This window comes from Echinops telfairi, unplaced genomic scaffold, assembly GCF_000313985.2.
Source record: "Echinops telfairi isolate 266 unplaced genomic scaffold, ASM31398v2 ScPeMD7_3533;HRSCAF=4204_0, whole genome shotgun sequence".
Classification (NCBI taxonomy): domain Eukaryota; kingdom Metazoa; phylum Chordata; class Mammalia; order Afrosoricida; family Tenrecidae; genus Echinops; species Echinops telfairi.
Genome location: NW_022107431.1, coordinates 26,543,347 through 26,552,575, shown reverse-complemented (window position 1 = coordinate 26,552,575; position 9,229 = coordinate 26,543,347).

Below are 9,229 nucleotides of genomic sequence, written 5' to 3'. Positions count from 1 at the left end.
CTAGTTGTACACCCGAGAGACATGTACTACACATTCATAGCAGGACCATTTGTAATAGCTCAAAACAAAAGAGCGTCATCACGGGTGGTAGCATGAATAAAACTGTAGTGCATTCAGACAGCAGAAGAGTAGACAACAACAGGAATGGCTGTTACAGGCAGCCACATAAATGAATCTCACTAACATACTGTCCCGCAAAAGACACAAGTTTCAAAGGAGAGGGTACGACCCCACACACTAAAATAATACAAAAGTAGGCACAATCAATACGTGATATTAAGTATTAGGACAGCCGTTATCTTAGGTTGTATTCTGAAGAGAAGAGGACTGAAAATGCTTTTTGATTTCTTACTTAGTTTGTAAAATAAATTCATGTTATATAGCTCCTTCTGTAGAGATCCTGTCCAATAGATGAGGAGACCTGGTAGAGTAGTGGTTAAGCGTTGGGCTGGGATTCACATGGTCAGCAATTCAAAACCACCGGTAGCTCCATGGGAAAAAGACTGGGCTTTTTACTCCCGTGAACAGTGACAGCCTTGGAAACCCACAGGGGGGTCACCTTGAGTCAGCATTAACTCGATGGCAGTGAGTTTGGTTTAGGGTTTTTTTTCTATAGGTATATTATTATATTTACACAGTTAAAAAGAACAAAAAAAGTATACTGCTTTGCCCCAAACCTCTTATTCAAAGCACTGTTGATTTCTTCTCTGACTCTCTTTATAGACTCAGGATCTAAGAGGCCAAGAGCTACACAGTGTCCATCCGGGCTCCCAACACATGGTTCTGGATGAATGCATGAACCTGCTCTCTCGTCCCCCCTTACAGATCCTATTCTCATACCTGCTGGACCCCAAGTCTGCCTGTTCAGCCTCTCTGCTGAACTCCACACCCACTGACAGAGCACTGACAGGTATAGTTCTGGCTCTGAAAATGCTCTGATAGTAATCTGCCTTCTCTATGAGAACTGGCTTTGGTCAGGAGCTTTAGCAGATTATCTCCTTTACCCATCACAAACAGGCTGCAAGCTAGTAATTATGATCCTCATTTTACAGACAAGGAAATTACGGATCACAGAGGTCAAGCAATTTACCTAAGAATGTACAGGTAATCAGATGGAGAAGTAAGATTTTAATTGAGGTATTTTCTTACCCAAGAGCAAAGGATCTTCCACAGACCACACCTGGTCTCAGGTACAACATGACCACAGATCCAACAAACTCTCAAAAGGAGCCCTGGTGCCTTAAGGGCAACAGTTTGAACTCACTGGGAGAAAGATGAGGCTGTGTGCTGCTGTAACGACTGACTCCATGTAAACCCTCTGTAGCGTCACTACGAGTCAGAATGAACTAGATTGACGTGGTTTGGGTTGCCTTGGTCAAAGGCCCGCTCTTCGTCCCAATTCATTATCCTGGGCAAGGCCATCACTGCTCACCTGGAGTGCTAGGAATCGGCTTCTCTTCGCCTCTCCTCCCCTCCACACTAATTCAGTCACTAAGTACTGCTTCCCAAGTTTGGTAATCTATCCTGCACTCACTGTTTTGAAGATCATAGAATTACAGTTTGGGCTTTTCTTCTTCTTTTGAAGATTACTGTAATTGTCTGCAAACCGTGTGTCCCCCTGCTGGCTCGATTCTAGTTCACCGCCCTGAAACTGCCTCAGAGATCTTTGTGAAATGCTCTCTCCCCACTGCCTCCAGGACAAAGTCCACACACCGTGGGCCTGGCCACTACCATTGGGCCCGGCCACTCTCTAGAGCAGCGGTTCTCAACCTCCCTAACGCCGCCACCCTTTCACACAGTTCCTCATGTTGTGGTGACCCCCCCAACCGTAAAATGATTTTTGTTGCTATTTCATAACTATAAATTTGCTACTGTTATGAATCATAATGTAAATACCTGATATGCAGGGCGCATTTTCATTGTTACACATTGAACAATTAAATCATAGTGATTAATCACAAAACAATAGGTAATCATATATTGTGAGATATTTATTTCTAATGACAAATAAATAAAATTTTGTCTTGAAGCATGGTGTAGCATGGGTAACAGTCTTCATGCCTGGTGCGCATATGTGGGCGTATCTGCACATGGGCGGACCCGCATGGAGACGGGTAGAGGAGTGGTGTTTTGGTTCCTAAGACCATCAGAAATATGTGTTTTCCGATAGTCTTAGGCGACCCCTATGAAAGGGTCTTTCAACCCCCAGAGGGGTTGCGACCCAGAGGTTGAGAACCACTGCTCTAGAGTCTTTTTTAATCTCCACCATTCCTTTTCCGCTACTCGCTGCTCTAGGTCTGTGAAGGGGTGCAGCTCACAAACACAGTATTTCTTGCAGTTCCCCTGCCTCTGGGCCTTGGCCCTCTCTCCCCCTCGCTCCATGCCAAACACATCCCTGCTCATCTTACAAGAGGGAACTCGAGCATTTCCTCCTGTGCAGGCCTCAGGCAGAGCTGAGCACGTCTCTGCACTGTGCAGCCAATCTCTGAATCCATTACACAATGTTTTGCGCCTGTCTGCAGCCTGCACCCTTTGCTTCTAGACCACTGGCTCCTACCTGCCTGTTCATGTCTTCACATTCAGTTTGGGACATGACCATACGCCCAGTATACCGGAACAAACAAGTGAGTATAGGAAATCAGTGGCACGTAGATATATGTAATCTTAGTCATAGAGCATGTCTTTGAAAAAGAGAGAATAGCTCAAATTTTAGCGGCAAACAACATGTAGTTTTGTACAAGTATCTTCAAGGGCACAAAAGCCACCTTCCTCTTCTGCCCTGGAGCCATCTACGAGATCGGCTATCACCTAAGTTGGTGGGTGTGATGGTTAGGGTTTATGTCAACTAGGCATCCCTGGGTAGGGGTTGGGGTGGAGCCCAAGCTATCAACTGGGTCACACCCTGATGACAGCTCCTTGGTGTCATAATCCTTTTGGTGAATGAGCAAAACTGAGCAGTCTTATCCTCTTTGTCCCGTCACCTTCCATTGGAGCTGAACCTTGTGTCTGGTTCCTTCATCTCCTGTTGTGCTGCCTACCGATCCAAGAGCGAGTGGATTCATTCAACTGACTTTGAATCCTCTGCATTCACCAGCCTGTGCACACCCCCACCCCCACCCCACCCCGTTCCTGATCAACAGCTTCCATGAGTAAGGAAAAGTCTGGCTTGAACCGAGCTGAATTTAACCTAGTTCTACAACTGTGCAAGCCATTTCTTCATAGAAATCTCCTTCCAGCTACAATTACATACAGGTGTCACTCATTTTGCTTCTCTGGAGAACCCAGCCTAATGCAGTGGGGGGTAGAAAGAAGAAAGATCGATGGTGAAGACAATATTTCTTGGATCTTTAATTCCTGTCAGCCTTAAGTTTTAGGTGGAACTAAAATCAAGGCCCCAGTGGTTCAACAATTAAGGGTTTGGCTGTTAATTGAAAGGTGGGTAGTTCGAATCCACCCAACGATGTCTGATGATCCTCTGAAAGACCACAGCCCTTGAAAACCTGGCGGGATACAGTTCTGACTCTGAAAATGCCTGGGAACACCGGAGTAGCAATCACCACCACACCAACTGGTTTTCCCCTTGGAGATTGTTTAAAATATGAGTGATTGTTCTGAGTTAACCAGGATCGAGAAGGACATACAGTTCATCTCCCAGAGCAGCTAAACTGCAGTGGACGTACAGCAGAAATAACCATTGGGCATATTAGTCTACCCTTTCTAAGGTGCAGGATAGAAACATGGGTCTGTATTACATAGTCAAGCCATGAGGCTGTATCTCCAGAGTGAAGAGACTCAGCAAAGGGGCTGGCGATCGTGATGGGGAGGAGCTTGGCTGTTAAGTGTGAGTGAGAAAAACCCATAAGTGTCCAATGAGAGCCAGAGGCTCGGGAACTGTGGGCAGGAATGCTTAATTCCCTGATCACTAAAGCTAAGAGAGTCCGCATGGTCCTTAAATAAGAAGGAGGCCATCCGGTGACAGACAGAAAGCCCTCCTTTCCCAGAGGAAGGCCTGATTCCAGCTCTCCCGAGCCCCTTACACAACATGAAGACTACAATTTAAAGACTCTCTAGAATAAGACTGTACACAACAGCAGCAGAAAGCCCCCTGAGATGGGCAGAAAAGCAAAAGCTATGGTGCCGTTCCCAAGACAGGGAGACGAGCATTTTCATCACAGCAGTATTCTCTAATTGCCTTTCCTTGCCTCCTCTCTGGCAAGAGAAGAGAGGTGGGTGATGGCTGGAGAGCATATAAAAGACCAGAGGGCAGCTGACATGAACTTCTAGCTGGTCTCCCTGCACAAAGGCCTTATTATCATGCACACATAAAAATGTGTGGGCAGGGCTTGGAGCTTGGTGCTTTTTTTTTTCCACCCCCAAACTCACTCCCAACCCTGCCCCGTGCTTTGAATACATTTGTGTATGTATACACACCCTCTGACAGGATAGATTCTCCATGTTGCTATGGAGCTGAAATCTCTGTAGTGGAGATGAGGAATCATACTGTTTTTATACTCCCCAAAACAGAGGTAAGAATCACTGCATAATATTTACTCCTCTTGTGTTTCAGATTTTCAGTTGCTTATCTTTGAGTTCTGCATGAACACTTCCCCACTCCCCACCCTCTCTCTCTCTCTCTCTCTCTCTCTCTTTTAGCATGTTCCTTGTAAGGTGACCATGATAGAAGGTGCTGGAAAACATTCTTGTTTGACTGAAATTAGGATACTGAAACTTGAGCAAGGCTGTTATCTGTGAGTTTTACCTTCCCCAACTCCCCCATTCTCACAGGGAGAGTTCACGGCCTGATCACATCTCAGAGGAGCAGAGAAGAAACACAAAATGTAAATCAGCCCATATCTAACAGATAGGCTATGAAATACGCAAAACACACTGTAATCAGTAGCAGGCTGCTCTGAAATGGCACGTCTTTGTACGGTTTACATTCTGACTCACACTTTTCAAGCAGGGGCCAACCATCGAAGTCCCACCTAGATACGATGACCAGCTACGGTACCCTATCATCTGGATGCCAAATGAACAGGAGTGCAGAGTGATTTTCTACCTGCAGCCTCAACAACAATGCTGTGCCCGCTCTTTGGATTGTACATTTCCTAACAAAATTAGGGTTTCACTTCTACCACCTCAAATGCAGAAGAGTTCAAGAAAATGATTATGAGATCCTACCTGGAAACCTGCTTTCAGTTCTAGTCATAGTCTAATAATCTTGAGTCTCAATTTCTCAGGTAAATTTGCCAATCTGTTGACAAGAAGTTTTGTATCATGACTTCTCCTTATACGGGGTATACATGAAAACTTGACAATGAAAATGACCTGAAGTGTTAACCAAAGAAGCAAAACGGAGCCTATTGGTTTGAGGAATGAGAACGTGTATGCGCACAGAAAGATTTTTTTCCAAACCTGTTTAAAGGGGCAGTAAAGCCTGCTGTACTAGAAGCAACAAAGCCCACATGGAAGAAGCGCACCAGCCTGTGTGATCACGAGGTGCTGAAAGGATCGGTTATCAGGCATCAAAGAACAAAAAATCATATCATTGTGTGCTCACCTCCCTGACACTGATTGCTGAAGGCAAATGGGTGCATAAGCAAATGTGGCGAAGAAAGTTGATGGTGCCCAGCTATCAAAAGATACAGCGTCTGGGGTCTTAAAGTCTTGAAGGTAAACAAGCGGCCGTCTAGCTCAGAAGCAACAAAGCCCACATGGAAGAAGCACACCAGCCTGTGTGACCACAAGGTGTCGAAGGGATCAGGTATCAGGCATCATCAGAACAAAAAATCTTATCACAGCGAATGAGTGGGGGGAGTGCAGAGTGGAGACCCAAGGCCCATTTGTAGGCAACTGGAGATCCTCTTACATAAGGGTCTCGGGGAGGAGATGAGCCAGTCAGGGTGCAATGTAGCAACGATGAAACATAAAAGTTTTCTCTAGTTCCTAAAAGCTTCCCCGCCTTCCCACTATCCTTATCCCAATTCTACCTTACAAATCTGGCTAGACTAGAGGATATACACTGGTACAGATATGAACTGGAAACACAGGAAATCCAGGGTGGATGATCCCTTCAAGACCAGTGGTGTGAGTGGCGATACTGGGAGGGTGGAGGGAGGGTAGGTTGGAAGGGGAAACCAAATACAAGGATCTACATGTGACCTCTTCCCTGGGGGACGGACAACCGAAAAGCGGGTGAAGAGTGACGTGGGACAGGGCAAGATATGATAAAATAATAATTTATAAATTATTAAGGGCTCATGAGGGAGGGGGAAGGGGGAAGGAGGGGGGAAAAGTAGGACCTGATGCCGGGGGCTTAAGTGGAGAGCAAATGTTTTGAGAATTATGAGGGCAATGAATGTACAAATGTGCTTTACACAACTTATTTATGTATGGATTGTGATGAGTTGTATGAGCCCCTAATAAAACGATTAAAAAAAGAAAGATATCCAACAAACCAATCAAGCAATCAATAAATAAAGGCTGCTGTACCAAGGTAGATGCAATACTTAAACTTAGAGAAAGGTCAAACTTAAAAAACTGTTTACAAGCAATAATGATGACACTGGGTGATAATCTAAAGAATAGAATAACTGTCCATGAGCCCATACTAATAATAAATGAATGGCTAAATAAGTAAAATAAAAGTACACTTTCCTTTCAAGAGGAAAAGCTACTATCTCCTTTCTAAATATGTACTACCTTCCAAAGAACAGCGTATAAATGAGCGGGAGAGTAACTTTCCAATGCAAAGAAGAGCAATGAGTAACTTTCCAATGCAAAGAGCCAAACAATCATAGTTTGCATCACCAATGTTGTTGTTGACATGGCAACCCTAGTACAATGTCAGGAGAAGGAGTCCTCACCCATGTCATTACGTTATATTAGTCTCCTAGGAGCCATAAACCCAGACGATCACTCTTCACCTATGCCAATCCCTTCAGAAGTAAGTGAAGGATAATAGGTTATGTTACTAGATATTATATTTTACATTAGCCACTTAAATATTTAAGTAGATAAACATTTCAAACTACAGGAATTTCTCAGGTGAATAAGACTAGCCTTTAAAACTGTGAACCAAGCATGTGAACAGATCAGCCATTTTTTATAGTAATTTTGATTTTATGTTAATTTTTCCTACTTGAAATAGTATTACTATTATAATTATTGTTGTTATTTTCATGCAGGATTTTGAACCAGTTCAAATCGGTTCAGTCATGATTATGGGTAGAAAGCCTAGAATGAGGTCATCAAAAGCAGCTTGATTTGAGAGTCGATGAGTACCGTTAGTGCCAGGGAACGTAGAGTAACCCATATTCAGTCACCATGTGGAAGCCAAGAACTGTTGTTTCTTACTCCGCCAGTCAGGAGGTTTGGTGGCTATACAACACACTCATGCTGCCCTTGTTTGATAAGAGGGAGATTAAATTTCCACACAGGCGATCAACCTCTAATTTTTCTCGTTCTAGTCAACATTCCAATACACCCACGTTTGACAAATTTGGGTCCATCCTGGTTTTGCTTCATTGGTTATGACTGAGCCAGGAAGAACCAGTCCCAGCCCTGTCATGATGCTTCTACAACACATTAGAATGACACTTCCAGATGACGTACACTTCAGATTTTATTCTCACTAGAAACTATATGGCTATGCTCATATGACTAGCAAGAATATACTAGTATTGATGACCTGACAACTATTAAGCAGATAACTCTACATCTGTATTTCAATATACAACGATGTCCACAGCTCAATGTCAACCAGTTTCAGGATCTGAACACCCTGTCCAGATGACTCCCCTCTCTGCCTGTGGCTAGAATGTAGCCAACCCTCTTGGAAACTCAAGACAGCCCACAAGACGGATGGAAAAGTGATAAATAAAATGATAAATATTTGTGATGAAACAGGATGCTGGGGGGGGCAGATTATCATAGGTACTAAAGCTATTCTGGAACATTAACAGTGTTCCCTTGTAAAATTGAGAGGACAAACAGATGTTTTCTCCAGTGCTCCCCCTTCTGTTATAAATAACTTACAAAATGACGACGGTACAATACAACATCAACCAGACACAGAGTTTAAAATGTTTAAGCTACTTAACTATAAGCACTGAACTCAAGCAAACACGGCAAATGCCCACTGATGATAACTCAAACAATGGTTAAATCTCCATACAGTATCTTCAAACCAAAAACTGCATTTTCAACATATCTGACTTTCCTGTTGATTGAATGTGTACTATAAACTATCATTAGTCCTTGCATCGATGCCACTTAGAACCAACCATAATAGCAATTCAGACTCATTCATGAACCCTCTTAAGAAAGAAAATCTGGAAAAAAGCATAGTACTTCACTGGTCTAGGGTCTCCACTCAGAACTTCCTTACCTGGGTTCTCAATGTACTCAGAACAAGGACCCAAATGGTTCCCACTTATTCATACACTGATTCTGATAGCTCATTTTCACACTTAATGAAACAAAAAAGAAAGTTGAAATCATTGCTTTAACAACATCTTTTTGGATTCATTTTTAAAACATGTTATCACCAATGGTGCCTTCCTCAAGCCCACTATCTTGTGGCTTTCCCTCCTCCTGTTTTATGGTTGTCTATTCCACCAAAACAAAGTAAAAATTATCCAAAGAGGAAGCACATCTGAAGAACAATTTGCCACTTTCAGTGTATCTCTGAAGACTTCGGACACTTCTCAATCACTTTGCTGTATCTACAAGAAGACAGACTGACGGTGCCGTGAAGGAGAATAAAGACACCGGCAAGAAGTGACGTCACAAACTCACTCACTCGACACGAAAGATCAATATACAATATGAACTTAGAGTCGTTTTTCAGTCCGGTTCACCCCGTGCAGATTTCAATTCCACATGAACTTCCAGACGAAAAAGTAGGAAATTACATAGATGAATCTGAGGATACATGTTCTAATTTTGTTTTCGCTGGTTGTCCTAAATAGTTTCCAAAATTATTTACCAATCTATTATTACAAACTTCTCTTTAAAAGCCATTGTCAGGGAAGCTAGTAACTAGCATCCTAACTTCCAGAAAGTAATGCTGAAAGAAAAGGTCAGAGTGTCACATATACTTTATATATATCATTTTTCTGTGAATCTGTTGTTCTTGCGGAATAAGCAGGCATCACACTTGAAAAAGTGAAATAAGGTTATGAGGAATTCCCACAGATGCAGAATCAATGGTGAACCATGTGGCATT